Source organism: Rattus norvegicus, chromosome 19 (assembly GCF_036323735.1).
Source record: "Rattus norvegicus strain BN/NHsdMcwi chromosome 19, GRCr8, whole genome shotgun sequence".
NCBI classification, from domain to species: domain Eukaryota; kingdom Metazoa; phylum Chordata; class Mammalia; order Rodentia; family Muridae; genus Rattus; species Rattus norvegicus.
In genome coordinates, this window is record NC_086037.1 from 11937501 (window position 1) to 11963100 (window position 25600).

General features: G+C 44.7%; 1 protein-coding gene across 6 annotated transcripts in view; it reads right to left on the bottom strand.

Moving 5' to 3' along the window:
• Large1 (LARGE xylosyl- and glucuronyltransferase 1) overlaps window positions 1-25600 on the bottom strand; it is a 448171-nt gene that overhangs the window by 328497 nt on the left and 94074 nt on the right. Inside the window, exon 1 of one of the 6 annotated variants that reach the window (XM_063278107.1) lies at window positions 6641-6966. The exons of the other annotated variants lie outside the window; for them this stretch is intronic. The gene's annotated coding sequence lies outside the window, so the exon portion shown is untranslated. Of the gene's footprint in view, window positions 1-6640; window positions 6967-25600 lie in introns of those variants that run through there. 6 annotated transcript variants of the gene reach the window in all.

Consider the following 25600-nt stretch of genomic DNA (forward strand, 5'->3'; position numbering starts at 1 on the left):
CTTCAGCTTCTCTGGCCAGCAAGCCAAAGGCCCATTATGAGCACCAACACTCTACCAGCTAGAACCATTGAGGCTGCCATTACTGCTATCAGGGCTACCAATGCTACAACTCTGACTGCTACTTATAACTACCATTATCTTTCCTGAAAAAAATGATCTTATTTGTGTCATCTTAATAATAATGCCTTCTTACTCATGTCACCTCAATAAAGGCTAAAAGAATAATAATATTCATTACTTAAACATCCACTGGCAGATGTCACGGACACTGTCCCTGTTTCCATCAAGCAGGCCAAAAAAAAAAAAAAAAAAAAAAAAAAAAAAAAAAACAAAACAAAACAAAAAAAAGCAACCAGAAGAGTCTGAGATTCCCTCCTAGCCTAGAAGTGGAGTTCAGACAGCCTGGCATCGACTCCTAAGTCAGTCTTATGGAGACAGCATGACATCACATACTGCTCGCAGATATCGTGGGATTAGAAGCCAGACATTACAAAGAAATGTCCAGAGGACCCTCTGAAAGGGCAGGATGATGCAGGAATGTGAATCAAAGCTATCTGATACAGTTTGAAAGTCCCGTAAGTCCCTTCTAAACTTACATTGAAAGTAAATGGTCACTGTAGGAAGAGTCAGTTACCGGGCCCTCAACTTGTCCATACCACCATCTCCCTATCCCTTCCCTAGGTAATATTTTTCAGTTCTTAGAAAAGAGAAACTCATTAACTTTCCAAAACTCTACCCATAAGGAAAAAAAAAGAGAGGAACAGCTTAGTTTGTACAGTGCTTGTCTCACAGGGATGAAGAGCCAAGTCTGGACCCCTAGTACCCCACAAAGAGAAGGAAGAGGAAGGCTATAGCAGTAACTGGGAATCTTTGCTCCTGCCTTCTGTAATCCTAGCACTAGGGGGCAGCGACAGCTAGAGCTATGTGGCACACTAAGAAGTCCATGGTACTGAATTGATGAGACTGGTGAAAGATTGCTGAAAGGGGGAAGGAGTGGCCTAGAGAGCTGAAGGGAAGCTGGAGAAGGGAAGGAGGAGGGAAATGGGAAGGAAGTTGAGGAAAGCTTGGGGAGACACTAACACAGAACATCCACTCTAAGCCAAGAACAGTCTCCTTTAATAACCATGAATAGCTTGGCACCGAAAGTAACCAAGGTGTTAAATGTGGCCAGAGGAGACTGAGGCCAAAGACCAGGGATGGGCCAGGCTCCTCTGTGTCCGGGAAGATTAATGAGCTGTGTGTGCAGGGACTTGAGAGATGACCGCACAATATGGCATTGCTATTCCTGTTAGCCCAAACGAGAGCTGGAAAACTCGCTCTAAAACTAACATCAGCTGCCCCCTCACCCCCATCACCCAGGGTCAGAGCAAGGTTATAATGTTAGAAATACCCTGACTGAAACAGAAGAAAATATATAGCCAAAATCCTAAAGCTGATAGGAGACCAGCCTTCTCCAGGATTCAAGCAGAAAAGACAAAGTCTATCTCAGCTCCGACTACATAGACACAATGTCCACCAAAACAAAGGCAAAGAAAGACCTCAGAAACAGGGAGCCGGGGCTTCCCACAACCCGAGTTATCTATTTACAAAAGGACTTAGTTGTTTCTCTTTCTTATAAGCAGTGTAGGAAATAAAAGGCCATCTTCCAACCTGAAATAAACTTATGTCAGTAAAGAGGTCCACTGCTGTCTACACTCAGAAAACCAGCTCCGAGGACTGGAGAGGTGGAGAAAAAGCGTTTGCTATGAAAACAAGAGGCTCTGAGTTCAAAGCCCCAGTAACCCACATCAAAAACTGGGTTCTGAATGTATCTGTCTATAACCTCAAAATTAAGGGGATGGGGACAGGCTGGTCCTGTGAGATCACTGGTCACCCTAGTGACCTCACTTTCAGCCTAAATGGAACAGGAACGTCACGTTCAGTGAGAGACCCTGTCTCAAAAGAATAAACTGTCAAGTAACGGCAGACACCCAGCATCCTCCTCAAACTTGCACTCACACATATTCTTCATGCATCGTCCACCCACACGCTCCACGAAAAGATCAGTTCTTAGACCAGAATAGTGATGGCCACTGTCACTTTTGGTGCCCCTTCGGCCCCACCCCAGACACAAGGCAAGCCCTCTCCCTGCCCAAGGGCATCTGCTAATCCACAAAACTGTGTTTCCTTGACTTCTTGGAAATATGGCCCAAGCCCTGGTTTAAAGACTGTCCTTTCATTACTTACTGTCGCAGTCATAAAAACGGGGAAGGGGAAGAGAATCATCATTCAAATGAACCTAAAGAAGAAAGAACGAATTAGCCACAGTGGCTTTCTTTTTCTTGCTCTGCATGGGAATGTATTTCATTTTCCAATTTTTCTATAAGGCCTCTCTGTATGTGCTGCAACAGGAAGGAAAATTAAGTTTATTACTGCTGATGCAAAACCAGGGCTCCTTTATTATAAGGCTATGAACCCAAAGAAAATACATTTATGTCTGATGAAATGCCCATACCCTATTGAGAAATCCAGAAGCTTCTAGGACCCAGGTGATGTCTATGCAATAACCTGTTAATATTTTGAAAATGTTAACAAAGAATAGTCTGTTCCCAGACTCTAGACCTCATGAAGTGGGTTGCTCAGTTGAATTTAGGAAGGTCGGGGAGGGGAAACTCAGGCACCAGCCATCCCAGCTGTCCAGAAGGCTCAGTCTGGGACATAGAGGACTTCTGCCTACAAATGTTTGTGCTTTTAGCCAAATTGCTCTCAGGATTGAGAGGCAGTGAAAGTCAGAGGAGCCAGTTAAGGCACAGATCAGAATTCCAATTCCATGCGGCCTTGGACAAATCGCATAAATTCTCTACACTCCGTTTCCTCGTCTGCCTACCAACCAAAGCCCTGAGTGCCCAATGTGGGATGGCTCTTCGAGCCCATGAGAATGTCAATCACATAAAATGAGGCCAGAACACACATGAGGGTGACCAAAGACAACGCAAACCCTGTCTGCCTCGAGGGGACATGGAACTCTGGTGTTAGTAAAGGCTTTTGTTCATCCTAATCTAAGAGGATTGGTCTTTTACAAAGCCTGAATCTTCACAAATTGCGTAATCTGACAAAAAACAATCAGTTTGTCTTAAACGTCAGCTTCTTCGCCTAACTGCTTAAGCAATGGAGCCAAGCCTCAAGGCTGCTAAAAGCTCACCACGGAATGACTTCAGCACCTGGGACCAGCTACAGTGTATGGTGCACCATCCCGTACCCCATTTGCCGTAATTACCATAAAGATCTACTCCACTTACATTTACAGAGTTAAGAAATTTGATCCCTATACCAGCCACAGCTCCATATGCAAAGTACATACTCATGTAGAGTTTTTGTTTCGTCCTGTTTCTATTTTTCTTTCATTGAAAACAGGTATCCTACCGTATAATAGATCCTGATTATGGTTTTCCCTCCCCCGCCCAACTCCTCCCAGAACCTTCCCAACTGGAGCTTTCTCTCCTTTAGAAAACAAGGCATCTAAAAATAATTATAAACATGAGATAAAACAAAAGAAATACACGAACCGGAATAAGACGAACCAAATGGAAAATGAACCAAAGGAAAAAAAGCACAAGAAACATACATTTGCACACAGAAAATTCCATAAAAACACAAAATCAAAAAGGACTCATAAAGTTAAAAAAATAAAAATAAATAATAAATAAATAAATAAAATTTTTTTAAAAAAAGCCCTGAGACAACGAATTTCCAAAAATCCAAATGCTATTGAGTTTGTATGTGTTGGCACTGACCGATGGGCATGAGGCCTGCCCTTAACAGTAGTTCGAACAGACAATGAGACATCGTTTGGAAACCTGATGTTTTTATTTACGGGTAGCTATCAGCTGAAGATAGCTTGTGAGTTAGGGGTCTAGGCTGGTGTCTATTCCTCTCACCACTGGAACTCCTCTGGCTTAGACTCGTGCAGGCCTTGCGCGAGCTGCCATAGTCTTTGTGCGTGAGCATCAGTATGGGATGTGTTTAGAAGATCCTGTGTCCTTGCCATTCTCTGCTCCCTCTAGTTCTTACGGTCTTCCTGCCTCCCATTTCAAACGGTTCTCTGAGCCCTGTGGGGTGGAGGGAGAATTTGACGATGATATCCCACTTACAACTGAGCGTTCCAAGGTCTCTCACGGTCTGTACACTATCTGGCTATGAGCCTCTGTCTTTATTCTCATTGGCTACCGGAAGCAGCTTCTCTGGTAATGAGCGAGACATTATGATGCTCCTTTAGCCTATCACTAGTATTCGGGCTGCTCCTAGGTCCCTGGCCTATCTAGTCTCAGGTTCTTTGCTACCAGAGCAGTGTTGGGAATGGATTCCATATCATGGATCGGGCCTTGAATTCCTTCAGATACTGGCTGATTACTCCCATGTTTGTGCAGCTACTGAACGGGTGCATATTGCAGGCAGGTCACCACTGTAGCTCAAGGGGTTCGTAGCTGAACTGGTATTTACCTTTCTGCTTTGGTGCTGTGCAGAATACCTTCCACTACTATGAACACTGGTCAACAGGCATGAAGGCTCTATGTAGCTGTCACAACTTCTTGTTCACTGACTTGTGTAAGTCCATCTTCAACAGTGGGGTCTTTCCATCATCCGTTTGCAGAGACAACCAACAGCCTTGACTCTTTGAGGGTTCTATGAGGGCCCCATGGCCAACAATTCCCAGAATTGAAGACTTCATTGGGGAACCAGAGATCTCTCTACCTCCCTTGTCATTTAGCAGTCCGTTCAGGCATCCTTCATATGTGTATTTTAGGAAATTCTACTGTATTGGATCTCCATACCCCTCAAAAGGTCCTTAACTTTAGCTGTCTCTCCCTACGTTTCCTATGATACCCTCTTAATTCTGTCTCCTGGTTTAAAGGCTAAGAGAGATGAAAGGGTCTCTCCCTGGGAAGGGGAAATAGAATATATACTTAGGAACCTACGGACACAGGGAGCCAAAATAGGAGTACATGACTATCCTTAGTCCCTTTAAAAGACATCCCTTACCCACCTCTGCGCCTTTACTCTAACGTCCTTGTAACTAACAGGGAAAGCCTTCTGAAGTGTTAGCACACAACCAGCTTCCTCCTGGCATAAGGTAAGAATGCCACTCCACAGCATCTGAGGCCTACAGTGGACACTTCCCTGAGCTGCTGTAACCTGACTACATAATGTTTCTATCAAGGCAGTTAAAAGTTCCTTGATTTATTACTCTTTTATTTTAATAAAAATTTCATAAAACTATTGGCATGGTGGAAATGAGATTTGGAGTTAACTGAAGCTATGTTCCTGGGACACACACACACACACACACACACACACACACACACACAGAGAGAGAGAGAGAGAGAGAGAGAGAGAGAGAGAGAGAGTGTTTGTATATGGCAGATGTAGAGACTGCATTCAAATTCTCTCCTTTCTTTCTTGGCTGTGTGACTATTGCTGTCCCTGTTGATTTCTTCCTGTATAAAATAAGACAATAACTATATATGCCTCACAAGGGTTCTGAGACATTAGTAACTTAATACATATATATTTATGAAAATATACTGTACTCCAATACTACAAAGGTATTCATACACACATATATAGGGATTACCATTGGGTGAGAGGTGGCTTCAATGATGACTTGAATACCAAATTGCAAGAATCCAGAAGGTCAGAGAGAAGTTGTTAAGACAGAACCCTGGCGTCACAGAGGGAATACAACTCCCCCCCCCCCCAACCAGGCTCAACCCATCACAACCAGAGGACACCAATCACACAGACTAAAGAAACTGATGTCTCTAGAACCCCTCCAAGCCCCGGATCTATAGAGGAAAAGAGAAGCATAAAATAATTTATTTTCAAGGAATAAGATAAGAACTCATGTAAGAAAGACAAAATAAACTTATAATACAAATCAAAGGCTGGCGAGGACATTGTTTTTTGAGTGAAATCATAACAGCAAAAGAACATAATCATAGAAACAGGAGAAAGAAAACAGGAAAGCCCCCCTTGTGGAAGAGCCTGGGAAACGCCAAGGAAACCGAGAAGAGGGGAAAGGAGGACACAATGCCCGCCCATATGGAAGATGGGAAGCAGTGTTGTGACAGCTCACAGCTATCCCCAAGGAAGGGCATTAAAGGCAGTGGTGTCAGCAGAAAGCATCAGAGGCAGAGGGGAAAGGAGATGTGGGAGTGGATGGAGCGGCAGGTAGCCAAGTCAAAAGTAGACCTCAGGGCTGGAGAGATGGCTCAGCGGTTAAGAGCACTGACTGCTCTTCCAGAGGTCATGAGTTCAAATCCCAGCAACCACATGGTGGCTCACAACCATCTGTAATGGGATCTGATGCCCTCTTCTGGCCTGCAGTCACATATGCAGGCAGAATGCTGTACGTAAAATAAATAAATAAATCTTAAAAAGTAGACCCCAAATAAGAAGGGAGAAGAGAAAGAGGGGAAAAGGGGGGCCTTGCAGCCATGTCATCCAGCACCCCAGAGCCCGCTGCACACACTCACGAAGCCACTACTACCGCTGGCTTTCTTACAAACGAGCACTGTCTCCAACTTCTTCTTCTAAAAAGACCACATTACCCATTAGTCAGGGTTTCAGAAACTGCATGACCCTGTGGCTGCCGTAAACTTACACAATCAGTGCCATCAAAGTCTCCAGCCTCCACTGATTCAGGGGGATGTGTCTGGGCTGGTCCAATTAAGAGCAGAGCTGAAGATGGATAGCAGATGACAAGCCACACCGGAGAGGACGAAGCCTAGGGAACTGCGGGATAAAAAGGAGAGCCTGGCTCAGGCCTACCTGAGGTCAGCTCCACTGCTGGAGATCCCAATTAAAACAAGCTTCCAGCACATTCCGTAAGTGGCGTGCACCAATCTGCTCCTGACCAAACTAAGATATACTCTGACACCAGGTCTCTGGGTCCAGGATACTCCGTTCCCATACGGTTGTTCTAAAACTGAACTGACTTGAGCTAAGTGTGATAGCTCTTGTCTGTAATTCTTTAACTCCCAAGGCAAGACGTTCGACATGAGTCAGAGAACAGCCTGTGCTACAGCAAGAAGCATTGTCTCACGAGGAGAAAAAAAAAAACAAAATCAAGACGAAACTGGTGAGCGTTATTCTACCTCCCTCATTTACAACTGTGATTCTAGAAAACTCACGCACGACCTGCGCTGACCTCAAACTGGTAATGTCTGCCTTCAAAATGGGGACCACAAGCCCAATCTTAACCCTCTGTGTACTGCACTGCTTATGCAAGACAAATTTTTTTCAACGTTCAAACATTGAGCAATGTATGAAATTGAGTTCAAAGTTACACACAAGGGGCACCGTGTGCTCCTCTCGAAATGAACTTGCAATAAATCGTCAGGTCTAGAAAGGTGGCTTAGTGATTAGGAGCACTCGGTGCACTTCCTCGGGACCTCGATTTGTTTTCCAGCAACCACAGGCCAGTTCACAACCACTTGTAACTCTAGAAAATGCCTCCTTCCGACCTCTGAGGGCATCTGCGTGCAGGGCAGAGACATGCACCCAGTCAAATTACTTGTACACATCAAATGACAACTAAGGGAAGGGGAGGGTGGAAAGGAATACTAGTTTACAAGGGAGAACTGACAGAAGTGCCCCCCCTGAATGTCCAACAGTATCAGTTAACAAATGATAACCAGAAGACGTCAATCTCCCTCCTGTCCTCCATTCCTGATGACATGTGGCTCGGTACCCCCAACCTCACTCAGAGGTGCCTCAGACTGACTGCAGCTACGTCACAGGATGTGGGCGCTTCACACATTTTTTTCTAAGGTCTGGCCTGAATGAGATGGCAAAAGCATTCAGATCTAAACTGCTTTACACAGTTTCAACGGGTCCATGACAGAGCTACAAATGCAGACCCTGGGATATTCACCATCAGTCCTTCATGAAGGCAACCCTGGGAACGCAACAAACTGAGGTGGAGACCCACAGTTACCACACGAAAGTCAAAAGCACTCTGTGACAGAAGAAATCATACATCTCATAAAACCCCACGGGACTCAATTAAAAACAGCAGCCCTCATGGCCCTTGGACTCAAGAACAGCGAATTCCAGCTGGTTTGCGTGACTGGACTGGACACCTCTTTAACCAATTTCCATGAGGTCTTCTTTTTTTCCTAGAATACTGCCGAAAGCCTGCCTGGGTAGAGAAAGAGAGACATGCCCAGTCCCTTGCAGAATGTCCCCAAAAGTAAGTGATGTGGCAGAGAAGCACCCTTAGTCTCACAGAGACAAGATGTTACAGGCCAAGCACCCATGGGAATGCATCCCAACACCTGAGTCTGCTCATTCAAGAAACACTTTAGGAGCTCCGCAGGCCAGGCACTGCTGGAAGAAAACAAAGGCATAATTCATGCAGAGAGAACAAATAATAGATTAACTAACCAGCAAACAGGGGTGACGCCGCCTGTAAATTATACATGAAGAGCCGCCTACGTAAGTCAGCAAAATAGAGACAGAAAGAGAGGGGACTGGTGATACAGAGACAGAATTCTCCGTGGATTTATTTATGGAGAAGGAAAGCAGTGCCCTTCCTCTCACTGAAGCTGCACAAGCTGGGATCTGATGCGTATACTAAACTAGCCTTTGCTGAGTTCTGAATCCAACAGGCACGTGTGGTCAGCAACCCTTAGCCGGCAACTCAGGAAGAAGAAGAAGAAGGTGAGCGGAACCATGCTTTGTGTTGTTTCCAGTAGCTTGGTACCATGACTGGCTCATGCACTCTATTTCACAAGTTTCCCGTGGGCAGAGTTAATCCTGCCCACCTCTCACAGGCAAGGATCACATCCATCGCTTTCTATGGTACATACTTGCCTAGGAATAGTTTTCATCCATAGTTTATCTCTTGCACAACAGTACCTTCATGAGAAGGTGCAACAAGAGCACACAGTGGTCACATGTGCCCTCCCCATCTTACTTCATGAGATGATTCTCATGTTTAAAACAGAAGATTAGCATTGGCAACACAATGACTCAGATTTCATACATTACTAATGCTTATGTAGCATGTGCAGAGGCCCTGGGTTTGATCCTCAGCATGAGCCAAATCTCATGCTACACAGATATACATATCTATGTATATATGTATGTATATATGTGTATATGTATATGTGTATATAAGTACATATACATATATGTATATACATATATGTATGTATATGTGTGTATGTATATATACATATATGCATGTACATGTGTGTATGTATGTGTGTATATATACATATATATGTGTATGTGTATATACATATGTATGTATATATATAATATGTATGTGTATAATGTGTGTATGTATATATACATAATATGTATGTGTATATATGTGTGTATGTATATATACATAATATGTATATATGTATGTATATACATATTATGTATATGCATGTATACACATACATATATGTATGCGTGTATATATATATGTATATATACATATATGTATGTGTATACATATATGTATGTATGTATATATGCCCAGTTCTGTCCACTGCCCCACTCTCACCCCCACCAACCTGCTCTTGCACTATACAACCTTGTCCTATAAGAAAGAGACTGTGTAGTGGAATGATATTATTTCACTTAGTAGGATGTCCTAAGGACCCAGCTCTGAGTATCCCAACCATTGTTGCCTCCCTGATTAGATCTTCTAGGCCCCACTTCCTCATTTACCTGAGGAAGGAGATGAGAGATACTTCTAAGTGTTAGTTCTCACAAACAAAAGCCAGTGAAGAGATGTAGACGTAAATTTTATTCTTCCAAGATAAATGCCCGGTACTGGAACTGCCATATGATATCATATGATAAGTAGACATGAGGACTCATCACACAGATGCTCAGTATGGCAGATAAGTTTCTGCATGTGCTCCAAACATGTAATTTCAGTGCATCTTTACCATCAGGCTTCGGGCTGGGGGCTCTCCACAAAGATTTCTGGTCAGGCTAGGTGCTCAGGTTCAGGAGAAGGGAAGAGAACTCGGGCAGGGAGGGGGAACTTCGCAGCCCCTGCTGCTGGTCCTTCTCCTTTCTGCCACTGCTGCCTCAGTTACTCAGGCAGGGCTGAGTCAGCAGGAGACTGGCTAGCCTGAGGCAAGGGGTGCAGGGGAGCTTCTGAACAGGATTTTTTTTTTCCTCATCTTTATTAACTTGGGTACTTCTTATTTACATTTCGATTGTTATTTCCCTTCCTGGTTTCCTGGCCAACATCCCCCTTAACCCCTCCCCTCCCCTTCTTTATGGGTGTTCCCCTCCCCATCCTCCTCCCCTTACCGCCCTCCCCCCCAACAATCCCATTCACTGGGGGTTCAGTCTTGGCAGGACCAAGGGCTTCCTCTTCCACTGGTGCTCTTACTAGGCTGTTCATTGCTACCTATGAGGTTGGAGCCCAGGGTCAGTCCAAGTTTAGTCTTTAGGTAGTGGCTTAGTCCCTGGAAGCTCTGGTTGGTTGGCATTATTGTTCATATGGGGTCTCGAGCCCCTTCAAGCTCTTTCAGTCCTTTCTAAGATTCCTTCAACGGGGGTCCAGCTTAACAGGATTCTTAAATACAATTTTTGGATGGGTCAGTGTCTAACAGCAGGTATTTCCTATTGGTTTGGCCTGAGCTTGGGAAGACCTCATCTACAATTTGGGGGCGTGGTCCGGCTTCTACATCTAATCTGTCTTAAGCCTATGTGACCTGTAGTAGAGGGGCTTGGGGCATTGCCTTACATGACTGTTCTACCTCAAACCTTTGTACATGGGATGTGGGGGCTGTAGCTATTAAGGGCCTGATCTTCTGGGAGACTGGGAATGCTCCTGACATCCCTTTTAGGGTCCTGGGAGATTCGACCTATCTCAACCAGGAATCAGGGTACCTTTCACAGCCCGCTGCCCTACACAGTACTTTCATATAAGCATTCTGAGTGCAGGAAAGCTCTTTATAGATGACATATCTCTCTCAAGGCCCCTCGCTACATTGAAAAATGCTTGTTTGTAATGCACATATTTTCTCTCTTGACTTGCCTTCTACCCATTTTCCAACTACAGCATTTAGTTTCTTATTGTTGATTTTGGAGAGATTTTTGCATATTCTAAGAAGGAGTCTCCTATTAAGAATGTGACTTATACCACCTCTACCTAGTTGTAGCCTACTTTTCCGTCACCTTAACGGAATCAAAGCAATGTAACAAAGTACGATTAAGTTCGTTCTGTCCGTTTCATTTTGCTCATCAAGTGTACTTCCGTTACTCTCAAAAAGAAAGTATTAGCAAAGGTGCATGGGGAAATAACCTCACACACACTTCAGGTCTCAGTGTTGTGCTTTAAATGGGAAAATAATAAGAAGTAAAGAGTTAATCCAAGTACAGCAAGGTACAGCATTCGAGGCAATACCTGGTATATAAGGTTCCCCACTGTTTTCATTACTCACTTGTGAAAGTAAAGTCTTTTGTTGCTCAGATTATCTAGAGGAACAGCAGGAGGAAACTCCTAATATTTACTTAACTTTGGAAATAATGAAAGGCTTGGTGTGTGTTACTGGGCTGAGGGAGGGAGGGTTATTAATAGACTCTCCAGGCAAAGGAGTCAGGTCAATATTCTCAAACAAATCAGTAACACAAGGCGTTTGACCTTACATTAAAGCCAAATATGAAGAGGGTAATCTGGTTCCTACACCTCCCAATCATAAACAATTACACCCACAGCAAAGCCAGTGGCACAGCACTGCTAGCTCTGTGCTAGGGAAGACTCCACTCCCATTATCCTTCAGGGAAGATTTCTTCCCTTGGAACCTGTAGGTGAATGAGGACAACTGCTGCTTTCCTTGGGCATGGTTCCAACCCCAACTGTATATGAAGGTAGAGCAGAGGCATCATGAAGCTGAATTAAAGGGACACTTTAAATTAACCCTTGGGAAACCACAACAGAGGCTTCCTTCCCTCTCCTTAACTTAAAAGCCATGAAGGGAAAAACAAATTGCATCTCCTTCCCTAATCCCCTTGTGGGGATAATCTCTTTAGACATATGGTAGAGTTAACGGGTCATTCATATGTTTGCATACAGACAATGGCATACCTAAAACCTTCTACATGAGAGGAAATCCCTGTGTCCATGACTATCTATTTCTTTGTAGGCCCTAAGGGGGACTCCTGGCAGCCAACTGACCTCAGCACCTATAAAGTACTTCCTAAGTATAATCAAGATTCATTAATGTAACTAATTATCTACTAATGTTGGGTGATAGGTCAGGTGAACAGTTAGACAGTCGGACAAAGAGAAGAAAAGTAAATGTAGATGGATATAATACAGATGGGCAAGGGAAAGGATAGAAAGATGGAAGGATAAGTGAGAAGCTAGATGACTGGACTAAGAGAAAGAAGGGTAGGTGGACGGACGATTAGACAGACAGGAGAATGACATCAGTAGACAAACACACAACTGGAAAGTTGTGAAAATGAGTGGATCAACAGGAATACACATAACTTCATAGAAAGGGAGAGGAGGAAATAAGTGGAGGGACAGAATAACAAGAAATGGATGAGCGTAAAAGGGATAGGTTATAAATCAGAGATGATTAGATTGAAAGGAAGAACAAGAGAGAAAAGGAGGGAAGAAAGGAAGGGAGGGAGGGAGGAAGGGAAGTAAGAAAGAAGAAAAGAAAAAGAAAGAGAGGGAGGCAGATAGACAGACAGAAGGCAGGTACAGGATAGAACAAGGCCTATCATTGGACAAGAAGGAAGGATGAGTGGGAGAAAAGTTTTAGAGAGAGGAGAGGAGATGGGAGAGAGGAGAAGAGCAGCCAAGAGAACATGGAGGCAGATGTTAAGATTTCTCTGCACATTTACAGGTTGTTAGGACTATTCTTAAGGGATGGATGTGTACAGGATGTTATATGTCTAGATGAACAAATTATATCTTATCTAGGCAGGCAGTTTATATTCTTATCAATTGGTTGTAAGTGAATTGTATGGATGTATTGTACATCGGGCTTTTAACATATAAATCTGGCTGCTGGGTTACAGTCATGAGTTAGGTCTTTACTAGATGGTTGGGAGTGTGAACAGAGCCTGTGACAGGAAACCATGCTAGGCTAGAGAACGCCACGCTAGCACGGCTCTCGGAATGCGATGTGTGTATCAGGTGTGGTAAAAACCCACAACGGGGACAGTGTATGAAAGCAGTAACAGAGAAACAGCTAGAGCGCACAAATCTGCGTGGAGTGGGAACTCACAGGAACCAAGTCGAGCACTTTTTTAATCTTACTACAACATGGATGGATGATGAATCTATGAGGAGAACTATGAAAAACAGAGATATTAAGATGGGCCAGTTAGTGGGTAGATAAATTCACAACTTGATAACTGGGTTAGTATTGTGGGTAGACAAAAAGCAACTGGATAAATGGAAAATGCCAAGTAGACAGCGAGGTAGATCAAAAGATGGGTAGGTGAATAGGTAGGATGAGGAAATGGGTGGGCAAGCAGGAAGACAGACGGACAACTAAACGGAGGGGAGCATGGGTGGGAAATGGGTAGACAGGGAGACAGCTGGACGAATGGGAGGTTGGGTGGTTCAGTGGGAAAACAGACAACTATATGGACAGGAAGACAGGGAGACGGATATATAGCCTGATGAAGACTAAGAATGAAGGTGTCAGGAAAGAGAAATGACTACTGATACCTTAAAGTCACTTTCGGAAATCCAATGGTGTTCATCTTGCTCAACACCACTTTGTAAGAGACGTACAGAGCTTCATCCTTCTAAACATTCTAGGGAATGGGCTGCCTTAGCCTCACATCCTCTCCTTCTAACTAGGATGCTTATTAGTCTAGATGTCAACCATCTAAAGCTTCCATAGTATCTTATATTTGGCAGCGTCTTCCAGGTACTCGTAGAAACATCTGGTGGTACAACATTGAACAAACAGCAAATTCTAGAGTTTCGGCAGCTCTACCAGTGGAGAGTACATTGTTGAGTCCCAGTAAATGTTAATGGAATTCAAAGGTCTGCAAGGTGCTATGACTGATTGTTTAACAAAGTAAACAGGCGAAAGCAGAGGGATGACTGAAGTGTCCAAGACCAGCCTCAGGCTTGGTAATTCGCTAAGAAAACTCAGAGACTTAGCACATCCGTGGCTATGACCTACTGTGGCATCTGCAAAGGAAAACAATATGTGAGGTGAGTTTAAGAGGAGATGAGGCTCAGCCAAGAGTCCTTTCCAGTAGTGCCATATGGGATGCAGTTAATTCCTCCGTTATGGCAGGTTTGCAAACTCCCAGAAGCAAATAGCAATGGAGCAGTGAACCAGTTCTATCAGGTTCGAAAAAGTTCAGATTCTCAGAAGATGGCCTCAAACATGTTCACACATCTCTCTGATGACAGAAGTCAAGGATACATCTGAGGTACATACAACAGGATACACCCAAATGGATCTAGGGCAAAAGAGTCCTGTGGGAAGTCTTCTGCCGATCAACCCAACTGTTGTTGTCCTGGTTCACAGCAGCTTCCGTTTTCTTTTTGGGAACTGCCTCGGGAACTTTTCATCCCTCTAAATGTGGTAAATCTCCAGCTTATGAAAGTAGACTGCATCTCTACTAATAAAGCACATAATACACAAGTATCTTTGGTTCAAACAATGAGCCAGCGATAAATAATGAAGCACGTTTTTCCACTTTAGTCTTCAGGCTCAGAGGGGAAAGACTGATTACTCTGTCGTTCTACAAATGTGTTATCTGGTATCTTCTGAATACCACATGATGTGTCTTGCTTATGTCAGTCAGTCTTCCGTTACTGTAATGAAATACTGGGTATAATGTAAAGAGACAGAGCATACAGCTTCTTATCTCATGAAGGCCAGAAAACAAAAAAGGAATGAAGCCAAAGTCCAAACTATGCCCTTCAAGACCAAATCCCATTAACCCAACTTATCCCCACGAGGTCCCATCTCCATAAGTCTCCACCATCTCTCGATAATGGTCAAAATGTCATTTGCCATGGGGACTTCTGGTGGATAGTTATCTAATCCATAGAACTTGGGATACAAATACGAAAAGCATAACCTCACAGCCCAGTTCACTGATGTTCGTTCGTGTTCTCTCTCTCTCTCTCTCTCTCTCTCTCTCTCTCTCTCTCTCTCTCTGTCTCTGTCTCTCTCTCTGTCTCTTTCCCTCCCTCCCTCCCTCCCCCTTCCCCTCCCTCTCTCCCTCTCATGAAGCATGTCATATGTTTGTATGTTTAAGCAAACTAGCTTTATTTTTACCATATACAAGACTGTGGATCTATGTATAAACTTTTCAAATCTTAGTTTGAGGGACTGACTTAGAGTTAAGTGTCTGCTGCACAGGCATGAGTACTTGAGTTTGCATCCCAAACACCATGGGAAGACAGGCACAGTGCCTGCATCTGCAACCCTGGTGCTGATTGGGGGGGACAGAGATGGGGAGATCTCAGGGGCCTTTCTACCCTTCAAGTCTAACTGAAACAGCAAGGAAGCTCTGCTTCAGTGAAAGAGCGTATCTCAAAAACATAAGGTAGACACACACACATGCACACACACACACACACACACACACACACACACACACACACACACACCTGCACAAACACAGGCACACATACACACACTCTAAAAGGGATCAGACTAAGCCCCGTTGCCCCACCCATCACCTGGCCAGTTTTGCAAACAGATTCAGCTCGCTCCCTCCAGCCCATACACTTCCTTCAGCTAACTTCACCAGGCTCATAATCTTTGATGTCATTTGAATGTTGGCAACCACACAGTCTCTATTACCCACCCTCTCCTCCATCTAGAGTTGCTGGCTTATGTCCAGTTTCCTAGCCCAATGCATCCAGATGGATACGTCTAAAAGCCACCGCTAACTCAATAAGACTGAAACCAAACTCCCAATATCCTTTAGCAAGCCATTTACTCTGGGAGAAGGACATTAGAAGAGCATTAGCAATTCTCCTCATTAGAGTAAATGGGATCCTATTGCCCCTCCCACCCCCACACCTACTTTTAGCATCTCAAATAAGAAACCCGATTCCTTTTTGAGGCCTCCACATTCAACCCTGCTGAATTTACCTGAAAACATGCTAGTGTTCTGACGATTTCCCACTTTCTTCTTCCCCTTGCCAGTGTCCTTGTGGTTCAAAGCACCAGCCACATATTCCATGATCCCTTCTCAAATTAATAGCAAAAAAAAAAAAAAAAAAACTGTTTTGAAAAGCAGACAGCATTCCTCCCCTCTGCTTGTCCTCCACAGGAATTACAAAGCCATTCAAAGCAGGGAGACACCCCCACACACACTCTCCCACCTCCTACCCCCCACCTCCTCACCCTCCTCCACCCCAGTCCAGAATTTTCTCTCCCCTAGACTCACAGCATCAGGACTATGGGAGGGATCTGTACCCTCTCCAGTAGGAGGAATTAAAACCCAGTGGCCACACCCTTTTCTGAAGCTCAGTAATCAAATGGTCATGCCTTTCTGGAATGTGGGCAAAAGCACCTTGGGGCTGGTAGCAAACATGTTTCCTCTCTCCTCACATACACACAAACTGAGTGGACATACCCTCCTCACACAGTCACTTCCTTGGGTCCTCATCTAAATAACCTTGCTGCTTGGTGAGGTAGGAGAATCTGCCGGGATGGCAAACAGGTTCAAGGCTTGCATGGACAATTTAGTAAGAATTTGTGTCAGAATAAAAAGCAAAAGATGGTTTGGAGATACAGTTTAGTGGTAGAGAGCTTGCTAGACATGTAAAAGGGCCTGGGTTCAATCGACAGTACTGGAAGGAAAAACAAAAAATTCAGAATTGTGCATAGCACGACTCAATCTTTGCACTTTAAAAATTTCTCACTGTCAACGTTAACTTTAGCTCCTGTCTATCTCCCCTCACTGGAATGTTTTGCTATTTTAAAAATAAATATTACATGAGGTGGTGGCATATGCCTTTAATCCCAGTATTTAGGAGGCAGAGACAGGCAGATCTCCGTGAGTTCAAGGTTGGCTAGCCTACATAGATAGTTCCAGGACAGCCAAGGCTACATAAACAAACCCTGACAATAAATAAACAAACAAACAAACAAACAAACAAAATGAAGTAAAATTAAAACACTAATTAATTAATTAATGTGAGAGTCACAGAAAATAAAGTCTTCAAAAGAGAACGGAGACATATAGTGTACACAACGCTATGTAACTATATCCATTCAAGCCCAAATTTTCTACTGCCCCAAAATAAAACCTCCTGATGCTAGCCAAGCTCCCAGTTCCTACTCAGCTAAGCTTCCAGTACGAAAATCAGCTCCTGTAGATTACCACCTATTCTGAATGCACCTTACAAATGAGATTAGACAATACGCAGCCTTTGTGTCTGTCTGCTTTCACAGTTACTTCCTAGAATTAAGATTTGACAGCAGTCTATCTTACTCATCACCACAATTCCAATGTCTAAGAATAATACCTGGCCACATTAAATACAGTGTGTGTGTGTGTGTGTGTGTGTGTGTGTGTGTGTGTGTGAGAGAGAGAGAGAGAGAGAGAGAGAGAGAGAGAGAGAGGGAGGGAGAGAGAGAGAGAGAGAGGGAGGGAGAGAGAGAGAGGGTAAGAGAGTGAGTGAGTGAGGGAGTGAGTAGATGAGAGAGTGAGTGAGAGTGAGTGAGTTAGAGAGAGAGTGAGTGAGAGATTAAGTGAGTGAGAGATTAAGTGAGTGAGAGAGTGAGTGAGTGGGTGAGAGAGAGTGAGTGAGTGAGAGAGTGAGAGTGAGTGAGTGAGAGTGAGTGGGTGAGAGAGTGAGTGAGTGAGAGAGTGAGTGGGTGAGTGAGTGAGACAGTGAGTGAGAGAGTGAGAGAGTGAGAGAGTGAGTGAGTGGGTGGGTGAGTGAGAGTGAGTGAGTGAGAGAGTGAGAGAGACAGTGAGTAAGAGAGTGAGTGAGTGAGAGAGTGAGTGTGAGAGTAAGTGAGTGAGTGAGTGAGTGAGACAGTGAGAGAGACAGTGAGTGAGAGAGTGAGAGAGACAGTGAGTGAGTGAGTGAGAGAGTGAGTGAGAGAGTGAGAGAGACAGTGAGTGAGTGAATGAGACAGTGAGTGAGTGAGAGAGTGAGTGGGTGAGTAAGTGAGTGAGAGTGAGTGAGAGAGTGAGAGAGTGAGAGTGAGTGAGTGAGTGTGAGAGTGAGTGAGTGAGACAGTGAGTGAGAGAGTGAGAGTGAGTGAGTGAGTGAGTGAGAGAGTGAGAATGAGAGAGTGAGTGAGTGAGACAGTGAGTGAGTGAGTGAGTGAGACAGTGAGTGGGTGAGTGAGTGAGAGAGTGAGTGGGTGAGTGAGTGAGAGTGAGTGAGTGAGAGAGTGAGTGTGAGAGTGAGTGAGTGAGACAGTGAGTGAGACAGTGAGTGAGACAGTGAGTGAGAGAGTGAGAGTGAGTGAGTGAGTGGGTGAGAGAGAGTGAGTGAGTGAGTGAGAGAGTGTGAGAGTAAGTGAGAGAGTGAGAGTGAGTGAGTGAGACAGTGAGACAGTGAGTGAGAGAGTGAGTGAGAGAGTGAGAGAGTGAGTGAGTGAGAGTGAGTGAGAGAGTGAGAGAGACAGTGAGTGAGTAAGTGAGTGAGAGAGTGAGTGAGTGAGAGTGAGTGAGAGAGTGAGAGAGACAGTGAGTGAGTGAGTGAGAGTGAGAGAGTGAGTGAGTGTGAGAGTGAGTGTGAGAGTGAGTGAGTGAGAGAGTGAGAGTGAGTGAGTGAGACAGTGAGTGAGACAGTGAGTGAGACAGTGAGTGAGACAGTGAGTGAGAGTGAGTGAGTGAGAGAGTGAGAGAGACAGTGAGTGAGAGAGTGAGAGAGTGAGTGTGAGAATGAGTGAGAGAGTGAGAGAGTGAGTGAGTGTGAGAGTGAGTGAGTGAGAGAGTGAGAGTGAGTGAGTGAGACAGTGAGTGAGACTGAGTGAGAAAGTGAGTGAGAGTGAGTGAGTGAGAGAGTGAGAGAGACAGTGAGTGAGAGAGTGAGTGAGTGTGAGAGTGAGTGTGAGAGTGAGTGAGTGAGAGAGTGAGAGTGAGTGAGACAGTGAGTGAGAGAGTGAGAGTGAGTGAGTGAGAGAGTGAGAGAGACAGTGAGTGAGAGAGTGAGTGAGAGTGAGAGAGTGAGTGTGAGAGTGAGAGTGAGAGAGTGAGTGTGAGAGTGAGTGAGTGAGAGAGTGAGAGTGAGTGAGTGAGACAGTGAGTGAGACTGAGTGAGAAAGTGAGTGAGAGTGAGTGAGTGAGAGAGTGAGAGAGACAGTGAGTGAGAGAGTGAGTGAGTGAGAGAGTGAGTGTGAGAGTAAGTGAGTGAGTGAGACAGTGAGTGAGAGAGTGAGAGAGTAAGTGAGACAGTGAGTGAGTAAGTGAGACAGTGAGTGAGAGAGTGAGTGAGAGAGTGAGTGGGTGAGTGAGTGAGTGAGAGTGAGTGAGTGAGTGAGAGAGTGAGAGGGTGAGAGAGTGAGTGAGTGTGAGAGTGAGTGTGAGAGTGAGTGAGTGAGAGAGTGAGTGAGAGTGAGTGAGTGAGTGAGACAGTGAGTGAGACAGTGAGTGAGAGAGTGAGTGAGAGAGTGAGAGAGTGAGTGAGTGTGAGAGTGAGTGAGTGAGAGAGTGAGAGTGAGTGAGTGAGACAGTGAGTGAGACTGAGTGAGAGAGTGAGTGAGAGTGAGTGAGTGAGAGAGTGAGAGAGTGAATGAGTGAGTGAGAGAGAGTGAGTGAGTATGGGGTGAACAGATAGATAAATGTTAGGATGGATGGACAAATGAAAGGGACAGTGAATGTTAGATGAATAGATGGATACGTGGGTATGCAGGCAATATGTCAGAAGGAAGGAGAACCAAGAGAACCCAAACAGGACTTATGTAAAGTCCACTGGAGTGTGGAGATGACCTGATAGAGAACCCAAAACAGAGACGGCTAAGGGAGACTGTGCTACAGAGCCATGATGGCCCAGTGTCATCGAACAGTTGACCTGTGGGACTGGCTGCACCTTACAAGTGAGCCTTTCACATTTCAGATGCTATCCTTGCAGATGCTTCAACAGCAACACCTCTTCACACAATCCCCTATGGGAAGAAGACAAATAGCTCTTGAACACATTCCAGTAATGTCACCGTATCATTACATCAAAATCTCCTGCAGTTAACACCTGGTTAACATGCAAACGGAGGAGAGGTAAACTTGGAGTCCAAAATGTCATCCATAACTCTGAGCTCTTCCACTGTGGAAGGAATCTACAGGCCGATCTCCAAATCAAAGGGCTATTACCATACCAGCTGTGGCAAGGTCTGGTATTACTGTATTTCTTACAAATAGCTCATTAAGGCAATTATCAGTCATTAGCACAGTAGCCTGTGCATCGGTACAATCATACACATTAATAAAGCACGATTTAGCAAAGCAAGTAAAGGCATGCATAGGCTAAGCTCCCTTGTGGGGTACTCATGGTTCCAGCTGAAAAGAATCTCCACTGTGTGACAGACTGGAGTGCTGTGGGGTCCACCCATCCCCACAGCTCTGGGGTGATACTTGCCAGGAAACTGAACTCCACACAAAGCCTGAGTCTTGAAGGAAGATGAATAGATATTTGATGATTAGAAGTTCCTAGGGCTTCCAAGGGACAAAAGGACTCCCACATCTTGATAACAAAAGATTATGCAGTGATTAGTTAGACCCTGGAAGAACTGTGGCTTGGCGATCGCAGTAGCGAGTAGGGCTGCGAAGTTATTTGGGTCTATTCTAGAACTGGGGATGTGGTAGTGACATAGTGATACAGAGTGACAATAAAGCTTACGTAGTGATCTCAGGAGCTGCTGCCAATTTTAGAAAGCCACAGCCATGAGAGAATGATGGGAAAGGAGACAAAGAAGGACACCAAGGCATAGGCCAGTTCAGTCTTCCATGCCAGGGCTGATGACTGACAGAGAAGTAAAAGGCCAAGGACAGGTCAGGTACAAGAGGCCTCACCCTCACCAAGTGACAGAGTAGAAAAGTGACAAAGAGAAGGTGACTGAGATTTTGAACTAGCATACAAAAGGATGTCATGAAAAAAGACTTTCACCAACCATTTTGATAGAAATAACACGGAGGGGTGTGGGGGTGGGGAGAGGCAGAGAACATTTAACTGTATATGCTTATGGATATTTAAAACTTATTTTTCTTCACACTCAAGGGCACTTAATATCTAAAGTCCAAAGAACATGTCCCAGATGGTTGAATGGAGGACAAAGTCCTTGCTAAGTGCTAACCACACTTTGAATGTCTCCTCTGTTGTGTGTGTGTGCGCGCGCGTGCTTTTGAAATAACTTCTCACCTGCTCCTAATCCATGATGGTCTCTTGGTTGTATTTTGACAATGTTCTTTTGGGATTTCATATATTTTACTCATTATATCTCCCAGATCCAGGTATAAGCTTGCCTTTCTCTCTGATACTGTGGTGTCTTTTCCCTCTACTCACGTCTCTAGAACAACCCTAGCTCTAAAACAGAGACTAATGTGTAGTATCTACCCAGGGAGCACTGTCACTGGAGAGGTCTCATCCCATCACACACTCATCTTGGATACACTGGATTTCAGACACAGATAACACAGCGCTTGTCAGCCACTGGTCCATCCATTATCCTTCAGGTACTGGCCCATTACCGAGTCTCCCTTCGTGTGGAGCATTCCAGTCTGTAAGCACAGTCAAGCCTCAACAGCTGTCCAGGCCGGAGGACAGCATGGATCAAGACGTTTCCTCACAGTTTATTCACTCCCAGACAAATAAGAACTGTACCCTGACAACACATCAGACCTAGGCTGCGCGACAAAGCTGGGATGAAACGAGAACCATCTGTCCTTCAGAAGTTCACGGCTTCCTTGGGGACAAAAATAAATGAAAAGACAAACAGGATGTAAATCTGTTTGGCGTCCCTGGTTCTGCTCGCATTCTGCCTTTTCCCCAGTAGCTGGCACTGAACTGGGATGGAATACACAACTCTTCCCTCAGGGTTGATATAAGTGCTGCTACTGACGGCGGCTACCACATGAAGCAGAGTCGTTCTAAGAAACAGCAAGTTTGACCTGAGGAGGCCATCAAGGCCGAGTTCTAAGAAGTGTAGAAACATATCAGTTGGCAGACACTTTTCCTCATCTGTCAAGTGCTCAGGACAAACAGTAAAACGGGTGTGGACGGCATGCCAAGGGAAGTTAGGGGTGGCAAGCATTTGGGACCTGTTCTATCCAACGAAGTATAAGTTATATGAAATAGAATTAATCATGGTGAGTACTAATCTTAAAATACGGAGATACGTCGACATCCTTGCCTGGACGTAGCCTCAGAAAAGTAACACATGGCCTTTGCCCTCTCTCTGCTCTCCATTCATAGCAGCACTTCAGGGTGTTCTATGAAGGCCTCAGCGTGAATACTTTTTTCTGTTAACACGGGAGGCCCAGGGTACCCAAGAACTGATATTCCTTCTCATCTTGACTAATACTGACAGCCTTTCCACACTTTTGCATTCTACATTGTTCCCTACCTCTAACTCAAACTCCTCCTGGGGAAACCTCTAAATTAAAGCAAGTGCCACATTTTAACAATGCAGTGACTACTGAATCTTGTACAAGGGTGGAAACAATCGTTGAGAATTTAAATTGCTCCATTCTTGCAAGAAGCCCAAAAGTTGTGCATTAGTTTCCCCAACGTGATGCCTGGCCACTGAGATTAAATCTGAACTGTGAGTAAGGAGTGAGATAAACTAAGGCCAAACTTTCAAATTTGTTCTGCCTGACTACTAAAATCAATCCCATTTATGAGTCTTTCACCTGATTCCATATTCCAGAATGCTATCCAAAGAAGGCTAGACTGATGACCCATCAAACTCTTCTGAGAGTCTCTACCAGTTAAGTTACCCCCAACCTGACCTACTCTACATAATCAGCCGTTAGAGAAGAGACCCTGGGTGCCCAGACTTGCAATATATTTCCAGTGGCTCCAATAGTGCCAAACGCATGTCTTAATTCTTACCATGTCAGTACCCGTTACTATAACTATGGCAGCTAGCCCCATGGGTCAATATGGCTAAGCTAGAGACCTCAGTAGCTTAACTCTTGAAGACAAAACCAGAGTTGCTATTTTGTGTGCATTAGCAGACACATACACGCTTAAGAAAAGGTGATTGCTCTAAAACCAAACTAAGGTCCGTCATCCCTCAGAGCAAACTTCCTTTCGAAAGCCTCTCAGCTGTAGGTCGGCCTGCTGCGATCACAAGTTAATTCTTTACATTACAGCTTCTTACAACGTGTGTGTCCCTACGCATATCTGCCACATCTCCCTCGTTCTGTGTGTCTCTGCAGAACTCTGCCAAGTGGACCTCACGTGTGCCTAATGCCCTTTCATGTAAACTATTCTATTTGAACCTCACAATGGCTCCTGACTAAGAGAAACTGCCAATCCTGTATCATAACGTATCAAAGAGACACAAAGACATCCAAGTACAGGATGTGATTTTAAACTCTGACCTCTGCTCTTATTGCTGCCCAACATCACCATCCCCCCTAGTGAGAGCCCCTAAGAAGAAGAAGAGGAAGGAATTTGCTGCTGGCTACGAGTTGAGGCACGGACCAAGGAAGATGTGAGGCTGGTGAATGGGCGAGAGGGCACTCTCATTGGCACCCTTATCAAGCTGTCCAGCTGTTCAACATAAATGCCAAAATCCTTGCTCTTCATTAATTCTCTGGAAGCCTTCGTGTAAACCTCATTAACAGGCTCAGTAATTGCTCTGTGAATACCGCACATTTCCCAATTATGTTCCTCTCCCTGTGTCGGGAGAACGCCACCAATGGAAATATGCCATGCAGCATTGGTCCATTTTATGACAAACGGGTGAACGCCTGGCTTTGACAGCGACTCCCACGATACAAAGGGATGCTTCCATCCAACCTCCGTTCTTGAGAATTCATGATGCGCAAACGGCAGGCACCGCCTCCCTGCTCCCCACACACATAGGCTGCCAACGTCAGGAAAGATGTTGGCTGACCAAGAAAAGGGAAGTTTTCACACAGACTGAAGAAAGGATCTAAGCTCCCCGACTTTCCTGTGAAATCCCCCCAGGCTACACAGAAAGGCGTTTCCAGCCATTCAGTGCCTAAGCAGCGTCCTGGGTTATGTTGAGAATCTTGCTTCTGTGGAAACCAAGGAAGGCTTGCTCACCAGATTAGTCTCCGAGAGGAGCTTGGGAAGTCAGGGATTCGGCGGCTAAGCCTTTTGTAGATCATCATAAGCGCTTCTTATGAGACTATCAACTGCTCATCAACTCCAAAACCAGGCAGCCCTCCTGAGTCCAATTATCTCCAAACTTTTCCTCTTCTGCATTCAATTTTCTCATTAAATGAGCACACAACGATGTGGCCTGGTGGTGTTCCGTTGTCTGCACTGTTTCACAAACAGAACAGGTCCAAGTAATGACAGCTCATGGCCAGGCTGAGCCATGGCCCTGTGGCTTTTGAGATAAGAAATGAGACTCAGGTGGAGGGAGAAAACTCACCTTCGAGCAATCCAGGGCTGTGTCCAGGTTTCTCGTGACTGCTTTCACTCTCAGCAGCTACCTGAGATTTACCAAAGGCACCGGTAGTATCTTGGACCACTCAGGCTGCTGAACTAAGCAGTACGGCCTGGGTAACTAGAACACAAGACATTCCTTGGTCCCAGTTCTCAACGTTGAAAAGGCTAACACCAAGGTACTAAGATCTCCCGAGGGTCTGTCAGTTTACAGATGGTATCTTTTCACTCTACCTTTACACAGTTAAAGGGGAATGGGAGCTCTCCTGTGTCTGATGTCTAAGAGTTCTGATCATAATCTCAATGGCTCTCATCCATGCTTCCCTCCCAAAAGCACCATGTCCCGATGCCACTGTCACATTGGGAGAGTTTCAAAAAGGAACTGGAAAAGTAGATGATCAACTGGTTTTGAGATGTCAGTAGATACTTTGAGATGCATGGAAAGACAAACAGCAAAACGGACAATGAACTTGTTACAGGCCCCCCACTGTCATTTAAGTTAGCTCAGAATCCTGAAGGCTCTCCAGGGAACAGTCTGATCTAACTGTTAAACTTCTCTCTATAAAGGTCTGCATCAAAAACCAAGCTCTTCTATTCAATCTGATCTCCACCCCAATCATCATGATCCCTGGAGGTCCAAACCTGTGTTTGTGTGTGTGTGTGTGTGTGTGTGTGTGTGTGTGTGTGTGTGTGTACACCTCTCATATACACAAAGTTATGTATGTTTATGTGTATGTGCCCATGCAACATAAATATGTACACTGGAGGCTCAGGAGCCTCCCTAGACTGTCTCCTTTATTAGTCATACATGTTTCTCCTAAAGTAGTACTTAACCTCGGCCTTACTGAAAGGCCCACTCTCTGCATATCCTGGCAGGTACTCACACCTACATTCACAGAGCTGTTATTCTCCCAAGCCCTCTGCATACATTAATTCATTTTATACTCTCAAGGCCCAGAGAGTAGGCAGTGTGGCTGGCCACTCCATTGTAAAGTCAGAAAATGGTGAAATAATATGTCCAAAGTCCAACAGTCAGAAAGCAATCCCAGAGTT